The sequence below is a fragment of the Somniosus microcephalus genome, unplaced genomic scaffold (genome assembly GCF_052327205.1).
Source record: "Somniosus microcephalus isolate GS21.2 unplaced genomic scaffold, FLI_Smic_1.0 unresolved_chr1, whole genome shotgun sequence".
Taxonomy (NCBI): Eukaryota; Metazoa; Chordata; class Chondrichthyes; order Squaliformes; family Somniosidae; genus Somniosus; species Somniosus microcephalus.
The window spans coordinates 41,769,913-41,784,369 of NW_028225179.1; the positions used below are offsets into that span (position 1 = coordinate 41,769,913).

Consider the following 14,457-nt stretch of genomic DNA (forward strand, 5'->3'; position numbering starts at 1 on the left):
ACCTAAGAGCCCACGTGGAACAGCTAATAAATAGATATTTGTGGAAACACCACTCATAGCTTCGGCTCCGGTCGAAATATCACACCGCAAAAGCATTGACTGCTCTAGGTGAAGCTCGAACTCACAACCTCGGCATATTTCGAAGCCTGGCATTAGCTCTATTCAGTACCGCACGCTAACCGGTTGCGCCACTAGAGTTGCGCTTGATTGGTGCTAGTTTTCGGTGCTCATTTACTTGCACATCTCAGGTTGTCCAATCGTGCAGGGGCGCAATGTTGTTTAATTGAGGCGCATTGGCTGGGTTTATAAGAATGATTGAAGCCGGAGTTACTCTCATGTGTTAGTGAGCTGGTGAATTTACCAAAGGCTGCAACGAGACCCTGGTGTCATAAGCACTGAACATTTTTCCCCAACTCCTAAAATACAGTCTGCAAAATGTGAACCGATGAAAATTCATCACATGCAAAACATTTTTTTTTTTTAAGTTTTGCCCATGAATCGTTAACCATGTGAGTTACCGGTTGATTAATGACGATTACAACAAACTTCTCACACAGTCTAATTAGATGTATGTAATAGAATAAACAATTTTCGTAAAGTTTAATCCTCGACGTGGAATGGAATCTGTATTGCAGGGTAAGAGTATTTGTAGATTACAATTGCTGTTCTGAGCTGTTTCTCTAATTATTTAATGAGCAGCAGTTTCCGAAGTGTAGCGATTATCACTTCCGTTTAAAGTACAACAGGTCCCTGGTTCAATCATGTTTTGCAGGTAGAGATTAATAAAACACATTAACAGCCACACGGTATTCTCCTTTTCTCTATACAGTTCTGTACACACTCAAAATCTACAGAGACACCGACAGTGTGAGAGGTCATTACAGAATCCTGCAGCGCTGCCTCGGTTAATAGCAACAGTTCGGAGCCGCATTTCAGACGTGGCAACAAACCCATGAGTTTGTTTGCTGTTCCCCAGCTCCCGGAGTGAGTGAGGCCGCGACAGCAGCGAATTTCAGGCCACCTGTCCGGCCCCGTTCTCTCAAAGCGCCCGCTGCCAGCGGAAAGAAGCGATTACAGCCTCAGAGAGCATAAATTGCCCATCGCTGCGAAACAGGAAATCACTGAAGCAGAGGAGCGCAGAGATTTGCATCTATAGCGTGTAGGTGAGGATGTCGAGTTTGATATCGATCGACTCATTGTTTTAGAACCGTTGAAATTCAATCTCTCTCCGGCAGATGTTGAAAAGTGCCCTCGAGGTGCAATCGACAAATTTGGAGAGGCCGTGTAGTGGGACAACTTACAGGATCAGCACAGTTAATGCCGAGAACAAATTAAACAGTAGCTCAAGCTGATGAAACATGCACTGGTGGAAATCCTGGAGTGAGATTTAGAGGAAGCGACAATGGGAAGGGCTGTACTGCGATTCTAACACTTCTCCAAGCACATTCCGGGCAAGTCATCGACAGTAATAAGTGGGCTTGGAACCGGAATGGAACCGCGGGCACATGTCTCAGTCAAAATGCAATGGACAATAAATGACAAATCCATTTGATTTGCCTTTGATAACCAGTTGATTGGGCCTGTATTTTAGACAGAGTGACTCTTTAGTCTAGGGTTATGAATCTCGCTTTGTGGATTGTAGATTGAAATTTACGAAAGGTGAGCCTCTTTATAACGTCGACTTCTAACTTTGGACTTGCGCTCAAAAGTTGTTCTAATCCGCCTAGGAAATGATTGATCAGGACCAAAATCATTCTCCATCAATCTCCAGCGGCTTAGGAGGAAGGTCAATGCAAACTGTCATGTAAATATCATGGGTTTAAAGACAAACAATTAAAGTATTTTTTTATCAAACAATCACCGGTGATGGTTGTAAGCATATTTGTGTGTGTCCATAATAGATACGAACGTATTTGTGAGTTGATGTTGTGTTAGATGTAAATGCATTTGCACTTCTGTTGATTACAAATATGTTTAGATGTATCTGCAATATTTATTATTGTGTTGAGTGGGGGAATCTGTGTCAGTTATAGATGTATTTCTGAGCGCTTCAAATATCCAGTCCGGCCCCACTCTACCTTGTCATTGCCCCCACGTGGGACACGGCAGACCATCTGTTACATTCGGATTCAACTTTTGCTTTTATTGACACTTAAAAAATGTGAGGTTTAGAAAGTAATAAATCTGCATCCATCAGCCTCTCTGATACCTCTTGAGCGTCCCTTACTCTGTCTGATTGGCCCTGAGCGTCCCTTACTCGCTCCAGAACCTCTTGAGCATCCCTTACACTGTCTGGTACATTCGGAGGGTCCCTTACCCTGTCTGGTAAATCGGGAGCTTCCCTCACCCTTTCTGAAACATCCGGAGCATCCCTTACACTGTCTGGTGCATCGGGAGCTTACATTACCCAGTCTGGTACATCCGGAGCGTCTCTTACCCTATCCGAAACATCCGGAGCATCCCTTACCCTGTCTGATACATCCGGAGCGGCTCTTACCCTGTGAGATATATCCGGAGTGGCCCTTACCCTGTCTGGTAAAACAGGAGCGTTCCTTACCATGTATGGCAAATTCGGAGCGTACCTGAATCAGTCTGGTACATCCGGAGCGTCCCTTACACTATCTGCTACATCCGGAGTGTCCCTTACCTTGTCTAGTACAACAGAAGCATCCCTTACACTGTCGGGTAAATCCGGAGCGTCCCTTAAACAGTTTGGTTTATCCGGAGCGTCCCTTCACCTGTCTATTACATCCGGAGCGTCCCCTACTCTCCTTGATAAATCCTGATCCACCATTTTAATTTTTGATACCAAGTTTGCCAAAATTGCACATTTCACCCTTCATCCGCAGCTAGGTAGCGCATCCCGTCGCTCACGCTCATCAACTGTTTAGGGAAAAGCGGCAACTACCAGGTGAACAATCCCAGTTGTTCAGTTAGCCTCCCCAGTGCACTTCATTTCCCAAGGAATGTTCTTGTACAATCGGGCTGCTTTGGTTCCAAAGGCCGGTCCTGCTGTCGCAGACCTTGTCTGTCGACAGGTCCCGCTGGTGTAGATCAATCGACTGCTTTCAATGCACCAACTCAGACTGGGGAGAATGGCACATGTGCCCCAGGAACAGCGCAGGGAGCAGAGCATATTTACCGGTTTAAGTAGGTGAAAGTGAATGTTAGCAGGAAAGTTACAATGACATTGAAGGAGGAAGCTAAAGGAGGGCTATTGATTGTGGAAGGAAGAAGAATCTGTGCCATGACTCGGATTCGGACCGAGGTTGCTGCGGCCACAGCGCAGAATACTAACAGCTATACAATAACGGCGCGACACATCAAGTACTGGAGCTCTGCTCTGACCACCACAAAGTAACACATGGCACTGCTTAGAAAAGATGGATTATAGGTGAAGAGTTATAAATCAGCACCGCCAGAAATTAGGAAGTGGTGAAATTCGACCCAGGCCCCGCAGCGATTGGAGCCTTCATCCAGAATGGGAACTAGTGCAGCCGCAGTTACATTTAAACGAATTTTAGCCTTTTCACACGGGAAGAAGCTCACCCCTAGAGATTCATTAAAAAAATGGCCCCGCTGGGAGTCAAACCCAGGATCTCCAGTTTACTAGACAGACGCTTTGACCAGCTAAGCCACGGGGCCGAATCCCAATACAATTTCTCGCCTCCACTCATTAATATCTATCAGCTACCAGTCACTGTCTTCTGGACTCTCAGACCATTGTTTATTTCTCCAGCTCTCTTGTCTATTCCGCCATGTGTTCCATTGCTGTCTGTATCTCCCGTTTATCTCAGTGTCAATCTGTGAGGTGATTCTGAATGATTACCCTATGTTTGTGTCTTATATGAAATAAATGAGGGGATCAGACAATTCTTCCTCTGACACTGGGGAACTAATGAGCCAACATTTATAACAAGATATTGTGTATTGTGGTGCAGCAAATACAATATTCCATCTTGAAAGATTCAGGTTCAATTCTGTGCAAAAGTAACTTTGACCCCAACGTGTTTGCATTTGGCCGCCTTTTAATTTGACGCCACAAAAGCCACCATTGCACCTCAAGGTGATTAATATCTAAGAATCAGAGAAGTCAAGCAGTGAAAGTGTATTTCTAGAAAGGGTTGTGAGACTGTGGAATGCACTGGCCCAGCAGAGCAGCAGATTTAAAACAAGGTTTAAAAACCGGCTGCGTGTGTGAGGAAGGGGAGAGGGAGGCAAGACAACCACAGAAGATCTCAACAGAAAATGCTGGAAAAACTCAGCAGGCCAGTCAACATCCGTGGAGAGAGAAATAGAGTCAACGTTTCAGGTGGAAACACTTTGACAAGACTGAAAAAGCACAGGAAATGAAACAGATTAAAATGCCAGGCTGGGAGAGAACAAAAGAGAAGTGAAGAGACATTAGAAGATATACAAAACGAGACGAGATGATGATAAGAGTAGTGGAGACAAAAGATGGCTCGAGATTAGCTGTGAAATGCGCTGTCAGATTGGGAGACAGCTGGCATGTGGGAGAGAAAAAAAGGGGGTGGGCAAAAATAAGGGTGTGGATAAAAAATATAAGTGAAAATGTAATGGGGGCCGAGGTTATGATTTGAAATTTTTGAACTCTATGTTGAGTCTGGAAGGCTGTAAAGTGCCTAATCGGAAGATGAGGTGCTGTTCCTCGATCTTACGCTGAGCTTCCGTGGAACAATGCAAGAGGCCGAGGACGGTGAGGTCTGAGTAGGAATGGAGCGGTGAATTACAATGACAGGCGACTGGAAGGTCGGGGTCATCCTTACAGACTGAACAGAGATGTTCCGCACAGCAGTCACCCAATCTGCATTTGGTCTCCCCAATGTAGAGGAGGCCACATCGTGAGCAGTGAATACAGTATACTTGATTGCAAGAAGTACAAGTAAATCGCTGTTTCACCTGGAAGGGGTGTTTCGGGCCATGGACAGTGGGAACGAGGGAGGTATAAGGGCAGGTATTGCATCTCCTGCGCTTGCACGGGAAGGTGCCGGGTGAAGGGGCAGGGGTGTTGGAGGTGATGGAGGAGTGGACTAGGGTATCACGGAGGGAGTGGTCCCTAGGGAATGCTGAAAGGGGAGGTGAGGGGAAGATGTGTTTGGTGGTGGGATCACGTTGGAGGTGGCGGAAGTGGTGGAGGATGATCCGTTGAATGTGGAGTCTACTGGGGTGAAAGGTGAGGACAAGGGGAACCCTATCATGGTTCCGGGAGGGAGGGGCAGGGGTGAGGGCAGAAGTGCGGGAGATAGAATGGACACGGTTGAGGGCCATGTCAACCATGGTAGACGGGATTCCTCGGTTGCGGAAAAAGGAAGACATCTCGGAAGTACTGATGTGGAAGGCGGCATCATCGGATCGTATGCGGTGGAGACGGAGAAACTGGGAGAATGATATAGAGTCCTTGCAGGAGGCGGGGTGAGGAGGAAGTGTAGTCCATGTAGCTGTGGGAGTCAGTGGGCTCGTAGTGAATTTTGGTCAATAACTTATCCCCAGAGATGGAGACCGAGAAGTCGAGGAAGAGGAGGGAAGATTCGGAGATGGACCATGTGAAGGTGAGGGAAGGGTGGAAATTGGAGGCAAAGTGAATGAACATGTCTAGTTCAGGGCGAGATCAAGCAACGGCACCAATACAGTCATCAATGTACTGGAAAAAGAGGTGAGGGAGGGGACCCGAGTAGGACTGGAACAAAGACTTTTCTGCATACCCCACGATCAGGCAGGCATAGCTAGGACCCATGCGGGTACCCATAGCAACACCTTTGATTTGGAGGAAATGAGTGGAGTCAAAGGAGAAGTTGTTATCGTACATTGAAGATCACCTTGGAATCCACTGGCACCGAATCTGATTTAAATCCCCCCACTGTATTTAAACACATTTAATGTCATATACACATTTTAAAGCACTTGAGCATATTTTTGAGATTTAACATAGAAACCTAGAAGATAGAAGCAGGAGTAGGCCATTCTGCCCCTCAAGCCTGCTCCGCCATTCAGTGCGATCATGGCTGATCATCCAAATACAGTACCCGGTCCCTGCTTTCTCCCCATACCCCTTGATCCTTTTTGCCTTAAGAAATATATCCAACTCCTTCTTGAATATATTTATTGAATTGGCCTCTACTGCCTTCTGTGGTAGAGAATTCCAGAGGTTCACCAATTTCTGGGTGAAGAAATTCCTCCTCATTTCTGTCCTAAATGGCTTACCTCTTATCCTTAGACTGTGACCCCTGGTTCTGGACTCCCCGACCATCGGGATCATCCTTTCTGCATCTAGTCTGTCCAGTCCTGTCAGAATTTTATAAGTTTCAATGAGATCCCCTCTCATTCTTCTAAACTCCAGCGAGTATAAGCCCAATCGACCCAATCTCTCCTCATACGTCATTCCTGCCATCCCAGGTATCAGCCTGGTTGAATCTTCGCTGAACTCCTTCCATGGCAAGAACATCCTTCCTCAGACAAGGCGACTAAAACTGCACACATTACTCAAGATGTGGTCTCATCAAGGCCCTGTACAACTGCAGCAAGACATCCTTTTTCCTGTACTCACACCCTCTCGCTACGAAGGCCAACATACCATTTGCCTTCTTAAGTGCCTGCTGCACCTGCATGCTTCACTTCAGCGACTGGTGCACAAGGACACCCAGGTCTCGTTGCACTTCCCCTTCTCCCAATTTATTGCCATTTAGATAATAATCTGCCTTCCTGTTTTTGCCACCAAAGTGGATAACCTCGAATTTATCCACGATATATTGCATCTACCATGCTTCTGCCCAATCACCCAACCTGTCCAAATCATCTGTAGTTTCTCGGCATCCTCCTCACAACACACATGCACACCCAGCTTTGTGTCATCTGCAAATTTGGCGATATTACATCCAAATCCCTTGCCTAGATCAGTAATATATATTGTGAATAGCTGGGGTCCAAGGACTGATCCCTTCAGTACCCCACTAGTCACTGCCTGCCACTCGGAAAAAGACCCGTTTATTCCAACTCTTTGCGTTCTGTCTGTCAACCAGTTCTCTATCCAAGTCAATACCTTGCCCCCAATCCCATGAGCCTTAAGTTTACATGCTAATCTCTTTTACGGGGCCTTATCGAAATCCTTCTGAAAGTCCAAATACACCACATCATCTGGTTCTCCCTAATCTATTTTACCAGTTACATCCTCAAAACATTCCAGTAGATTAGTCAAGCACGATTTACCTTTTGTAAATCCATGTTGACTTTGTCCGATCCTGCCACTGTTTTCCAAGTGCTCTGCTATTACATCTTTTATAATGGACTCTACCATTTTCCCCACAACCGATGTCAGGCTTACCGGTCTGTAATACTCCGTTTGCTCTCTACCACCTTTTTTAAATAGTGGGGTAACATTAGTTACCTTCCAATCCATGGGTACTGTTCCAGATTCCATCGAATGTTGGAAGATGATCAGCAATGCATCTAATTTTTCTAGGGCCACTTCCTTAAGTACCCGAGGATGTAGATTATCAGGCCCTGGGGATTTATCGGACTTCAATCCCATCAATTTCCCTAACACCATTTCCCTACAAATACTGATTTCTTTCAGTTCCTCCCTTTCATCAGACCCTATGTTCCACAGCATCTCTGGGGGGTTATTTGTGTCCTCCTTTTTGAAGACAGAACCAAAATATGTATTTAATTGGTCCACCATTTCTTTGTTCCCCATTATAAATTCCCCTGACTCTGACTGCAAGGGGCCTACGCTTGACTTCACCAATCTTTTTCTCTTCACATATCTATAAAATCTTCTACAGTCAGTTTTTATGTTCCCTGAAAGCTTACTCTCATATTCTATTTTCCCCTTCTTAATTAATCCCTTTGTCGTCCTTTGTTGAATACTAAACTGCTCCCAATCCGCAGGTTTACTGCTTCTTCTGGCCAATTTATATGTCCTCTCCTTGGATCTTATGCTATCCCTAATTTCCCTTGTTAACCACGGTTGAATCACCTTTTTTGTTTTATTTTTATGCCAAACTGGGATGAACAAATTCTGTAGTTCATCCATGCGGTCTTTGAATGTTTGCCATTGCATATCCACCGTCAACACTTTGAGTGACATTCCCCAATCAATCCTACCCAACTCGTGCCTCAGACTATCATATTATGATCGCTCTGACCCAAGGGGCCTCGTAAAACAAGATTGCTAATTAATCCTTTCTCATTACATAATACCCAGCCTAGGATGGCCTGATCTCTGGTTGGTTCCTCGACTTATAGGTCCAGTAAACCATCCCGTAAACACTCCAGGAATTCCTCCTCCACAGTATTGTTACTAATTTGGTTAGCCCAATCTATATGTAGCTTAAAGTCACCCATGATGATTGCTGTGCCCTTATTGCACGCTTCTCTAATTTCCCTTAACACTGTCTCTGATCTACAATATCTGCTTTATGTATGTGAAATTATCATTGCTGGGGTTAAACAGATTGTGCATGGTTAGCGGTTCTCAGCTCGCAGGGTGTGTTTCACGTTTTGGGACTTCACATCAATTAAAATGCAAGTTCATACAGAACCGATAGAGGCCATTTCGGCCCATCGAGCCTGCACATATCCCACCCGATCCCCATAACCCAACGTATTTAATCCCCCTAACACTAAAGGTCAATTTATCATAGCCAATCAACCTAGTCCGCACATCTTTGGACTGTGGGAGGAAACCGGAACACCCGGAGGAAACCCACGCAAACACGGGGAGGATGTGCAAACTCCACACAAACTGTCACCCGAGGCCGGATTCGAACCCGGGTCTCTGGCGCTGTGAGGCAACAGTGCTAACCACTATGCCACCGTGCTGCCCTTGTATCGGGTTCAAATCCAGGACGCCCCCCAATATTTTAATAGAAGCACTTTCCTCGGCCAGGAGACATTCATCAAGTCTTCAAATAATAACTGCCAGAAAAATCAGCGTGTGTTCAGTACATCGCAAGAAAACGGCAATTTTATTATTTAAAGCAGTAATTCAGTCCCAGAAGTGCCGAAACTGTGAGGTAAATATGTAAATCCATTTGTTTCCAGAAGCCTGCTCCACATTTTCCACATTGTCAATCTGGAAGCATGGGCAGGACCTGCGTGCGGTAAAGTGCCTTTATTAAAGGTTGTTTCTACCATTTGGAAACAGAAATAATGAAATAAAAGGGATTTTTGGCTGAGTCCTTTTGGATAATAATGTTAGTTCGAGGTTGGTAAGAGGTTAAAGTCTCAGGACCATTAATCCGGTTGGAAGATACGAAGACTAAAAATGTTACAGTCCCCAAGTTAGACGATATTTTCTCTCCCTGATTGGTAAACTTCTCCCAATTTCTCAACCTAATATTTCACCCCGCTCTAATGGAAAGAAGCTAGAATCGAGAGCGCCTTCCTCCTTCCTCCCTTCCTTCCCTCCTTGCTTCATTCCCTTCCTCCTTGTTCGTGGTTTCCTGCCTCATTGGACAATGAGCCTGACTTTGATTTTAACTCTGTGATCGACATCTTATCAGTTGCAGTCCTAACCTCGTCTTTTTGCAGATTTGTTCAAATCTATTTGATGGAAACTCTCCAACATTTAATAAAACCGTCCATTAATGCCTGTGAGTTAAAACAGGCGTTTTAATGGTGAAGGGAATATTAGAGGGCCAGAACAACTCCTGCAGCAATCGAAATAGAGTCAGTGCCCAGCTCTGCTGTTTGGCGCAATCCTCGACTCCTCGTGTTTCATTTTCACTTCGATGCGAATAGCTGAGAGCGAACTCCAATCTACAGGGGCTTTACAAATGTTAACAGACATAAAACAAAGAGCAGGGATAAACGAGTCGATTTGAGGATGGCAGGCATTGACTGGTGGGTTACCGCAAGGATCGGTGCTTGGGCCCCACCTATTCACAATCTATATCAATGATTTGGATGAGGGGACTAAATGTAACATTTCCAAATTTGCTGATGATACACAGTTAAGTGGCAGGGTCGGTTGTGAAAAGGACGTGAGGAGGCTTCAAGGGGATCTCGACAGGCTCAGTGAGTGGGCTAGAACATGGCAGATGGAAGATAATGTGGATACATGTGAGGGTATCCACTTTGTTAGAAAAAACAGAAAGGCAGAGTACTTCCTAAATGGTGAACAATTGGGGAATGCAGAGGGTTAAAGGGACCTGGGTGTCCTTGTATATCAGTCACTAAAAGTGAATGTGCAGGTGCAGCAAGTCATTAGGAAGGCAATTGGTATGCGGGCCTTCATGACAAGAAGATTTGAGTACAGGAGTGAAGAAGTCTTACTCCAAATATATAGGGCATTGGTGAGGCCACACCTGGAGTACTGTGTACAATTTTGATCTCCTTTCCTATGGAAGCATATACTTGCCATAGAGGGGCTGCATCGAAGATTCACGAGATTGATTCCTCAGATGGCGGGACCATCCTATGAGAGGAGATTGAGTAAACTAGGCCTATATTCTCTTGAATTCAGAACAATGAGAGGGGATCTCATTGAAGCCAGCAATATTATTATAGGGTGGATGCTGGGAGAATGTTTCCCAAGGCTGGGGAGTCTAGAACCAGGGGCCACAATCTCAGTATAAAGGGTAGGCCATTTAGGAATAAGATGAGAAGACATTTCTTCACACAGAGGGTGGTGAATTTTTGGAATTCTCTATCCCAGAGGCCTGTGGAGGCTCTGTCATTGGGTATATTCAAAACAGAAGTCGATAGTTTTCTGACTAGTGAGGGCATCAAGGGATATACCGATAGGGCCGGTGAATGGAGTTGAGGCAGAAATCAGCCATGAACTCATTGAATGGCAGGCTGGGCTCGAAGGGCCGAATGGCCTACTCCTGTTCCTATTTCTTATCTTCTTATGTTCTTACACCGCTTGAACGATTAACAGAAAAAGCAAATGATGAGGGAGCTGGAAGAAAGGGTTAAATTTATCCTTTGCAAATGAATTTAATTTCAAACGTTTATCGATCATAGACCAGTGCAGTTTTCTGATTCGCAACAAGTCAGTACATTTTATTTCTGTTAATCTTTACCCCTGCTCCCGCTCTTCATAGAGAGCACAGCGTCCTGTGCCACGAGCATTCAAAAACATTTCAATTATGGCCATCCTCCTGTAATCGCTGCTTTCACCCACTGGCGCTCTTTCCAGTTATCCTCTATTTATTTCAATCACGCACTTCAAAAGACTTGTTAAGAGTAAGACGGAACACTTCCAATCTAACTGCACCATAACAGCGGGCCAATGGCTCACATTTAAACCCTCGTTGGCAGCTAGGTAGCGCTGCCCGTCGCTCACGCACTGCAAAAGTTTTGGGAAAAGCGCCAGCCAGCATCAAAACAAAACCCAGTTCTGCAGTTAACAAGATATCGCAAGATTCTCAAAGGAAATTTCGTGAACAATCCGGCCGCTGTCGTTCTAAAGTCCAGTCCTGCTTTCGCAGCGCTTATCTGTCAAGCGGTCACACAGATCTAAATATATCGACTGGTTGTACATTGGTGCGAATGGGACATGTGCCCCCATGAACCACGGTGGTAGCAGAGAGAACTTAACCACGCAAGCACATGAAAGTGAATGTTAGATTAAGGTAATACCGCAGGCAAGTGACAAAGAAATGGAAGGAGGCAAGTAAAGAATGGCTACTGATTGTGGAAGAAGAAAAAGCTGGGAGAAGAGGCGGGTTTGAATTATGGAGCATCAAGCTCAGGCGCGGGTTTAAAAGGAGTAAATAGGTTTTCACCGCCAACAAAACATCATTTTTCACGTCGTAAAGCTTGATTTTACAGTCTGTTCCATTAGCAGGTGCCGCAGAGGACAGAAGATGCAAAGCGAGCTGTGACGTGATTTAAGTTTGAACGGAGGTTACTGCGGCCACAATGCAGGGCATTAACCATGATGTGATCACAGCGCCACACGTCAGCTTCGTGTATTTTTTCTGACCACAGCATAGTTGCGCACGGCACGGATATTTTTGCTGTTAAATATGAATAAAAGGCGACGTATGTTTGCAGCTGTTGATGTTTCTGTCCTGTTACTGTCATAGGAACATAGAAACAGGAGGAGGCCATTCAGGCCCTCGAGCCTGCTCCGCTATTCAATTAGATCATGGCAGATCTGTATCTGAACTCCATCTACCTGCGATGCTTCAATAAACCTCCACATCCTCGCTGAACACAAACCTATCGATTTCATTTTGAAATTGTCAATTGATCCCCAGCCTGAGTAGCTGTTTCGGGAAGAGAGTTCAAGATTCCCACTACCCTCTGTGTGAAGGAGCGCTTCCTTACATCATCCCTGAACGGGGTAGCTCTAATTTTACGGTTATGCCCCATTGTGTTGGACCCTCCCAACTGAGGAAATAGATTATCTCTCTCTTACACCTATTTGTTTGCAGCTCTGACCGAAGTTCTCACCCCAGAACATTAACTGTCCTTCTGATCGTGTCCCGCTAATTTGGATTTTGAGTTCATGCCTCTTTCCCTGATGATTCTTTTCGCCCTCTCTCTGCAAATGGATTTGTTGCAGATTACTGGCAGCAGGCGGCAGAAGCAATCGGGATATGGGCGCTGACAGGGAATGCTGCTGCTCAAGGCTGTCTCACAGCGCTAGGGACCCGGGTTCGAATCCGGCCTCCGGCGACTGTCTGTGTGGAGTTCGCACATTCTCCCCGTGTTTCCGTGGGTTTTTTCCGGGTGCTCCGGTTTCCTCCCACAGTCCAAAGATGTGCGGGTTAGGTTGCTTGGCTATGATAAAATTGACCCTTAGTGTTAGGGGGATTAAATACGTGAGGTTACGGGGATATATGTTGGTGTAGGGGTTACGGGGATCGGGTGGGATATGTGTCGGTGCAGGCTCGATGGGCCGAAGTGTGATCTATCTGCACTGTGGGGTTTCTGTGATTCCCAATACCAATGCTCTGTCACGTGTGCCCACAGTTCCATACCCGTTCCAAGCCCTCTTTTTACTGTCGATGACTTGCCCGGAATGTGCTTGGAGAAGTGTTAGAATTGCAGTACAGCCCTTCCCACTTTCGCTTACTCTAAATCTCCATCCAGCATTTTCACCAATGCAATGTTCATCAGCTTGAGCTACTGTTTAATTTGTTCTCGACATTAACTGTGCTGATCCTTTAACTTGTCCCACTACACCGCATCTCCAAATTTTTCGATTTCACCTCGAGGGAACTTTTCATACGTAAACCTGAAACAAGTGCCAGAGAAAGATTCAATTTCAGCCGTTTCAACAACAATGAGTCGATCGATATTAAGCTCGACCATCCTCACATACACGCTGCAGATGCAAATCTCTCCCCTCCTCTGCTTCAGTGATATTTTGTTTTGCGGTGATGGGCAGTTTATGCTCTCTGAGGCTGCAATCGCTTCTTTCCGCAGGCAGCGGGCGCTTTGAGAGAGCGGGGCCGGACAGGTGGCCTGAAATTCGCTGCTGTCCCGGCCTCACTCACTGCGGGAGCTGGGGAACAGCAAACAAACTCATGGGTTTGTTGCCGCGTCTGAAATGCGGCTCCGAACTGTTGCTATTAACCGAGGCAGAGCTGCAGGATTCTGTAATGATCTCTCACACTGTCGGTGTCTCTGTAGATTTTGATTGCATACAGAACTCTATAGAGAAAAGGAGAATACCGCGCAGCTATTAATGTATTTTATTGATCTGTACCTACAACAGCTGATTGAACCGGGGACCTGTTGTACTTTATACGGAAGTGATAACCGGTGCACTTCGGAAAAAGGTGCTCTGTAAAGAATGATAGGAACAACTCAGAAGAGAACTGTCATCTATAATGCTCTTAATGGGTTCCATTAACATTTAGAAAACTGCTTATTCTATTAATTATGCAAAACTAACTAATCTGTGCAAAAAGTTTGTGGTAATCGCCATTAATCAACCGCTAACTTTCTGATTCGTACGGACCGAAAAACTCACATGGTTACCGAGTCATAGGCGAATGGGACATGTAACAGGTGTTTTAAGCACCATCATCCATTTTGTCTCTTATCCATCCTGCCTTCCATCCTATCACAGACCTTTCCTTTTGCTCTTTCCTCTCCTCCCCCTTTCCCTGCCCCGACACTTGGTTAAAAACCTGTTACAACTCCAGCTTTTTCCAGCTCTGACGGAGGGTAATCGGCCTGAAACGTTAACTTTGTTTCTCTCTCCACAGATGCTCCCTGAGCTGCAATGTATTTCGCGTTGCACTTCTAGTTAATGGTTGAAAAGGTCATTCAAAGTTTATGGGTTCCATTCCCACCAGAGTCGCTGTTCAGTACGATTTCGGTGATGAAATTTTGCAGCAAAACCACAACTCGTTCATTTACGTCCTTCAAGGATTGGGAATCGCCAGCGAGGTCGCTTGAATTGTGAATAATTAAAATGTCAGCTTCAATCTGCTCACCACCTTAAAATATTTGCTTTATTACACGTGTGTTGTG

The 14,457-nt window shown here is 45.4% G+C and overlaps 1 non-coding gene across 1 annotated transcript; it reads right to left on the minus strand.

Annotated features, from left to right (window-relative positions):
- Nucleotides 1-3,571: 3,571 nt before the first annotated feature.
- trnat-agu (transfer RNA threonine (anticodon AGU)) lies at nucleotides 3,572-3,645 on the minus strand. Its single transcript has one exon. It is a non-coding gene; the product is annotated as a tRNA-Thr (tRNA).
- Between the last annotated feature and the right edge of the window lie 10,812 nt (nucleotides 3,646-14,457).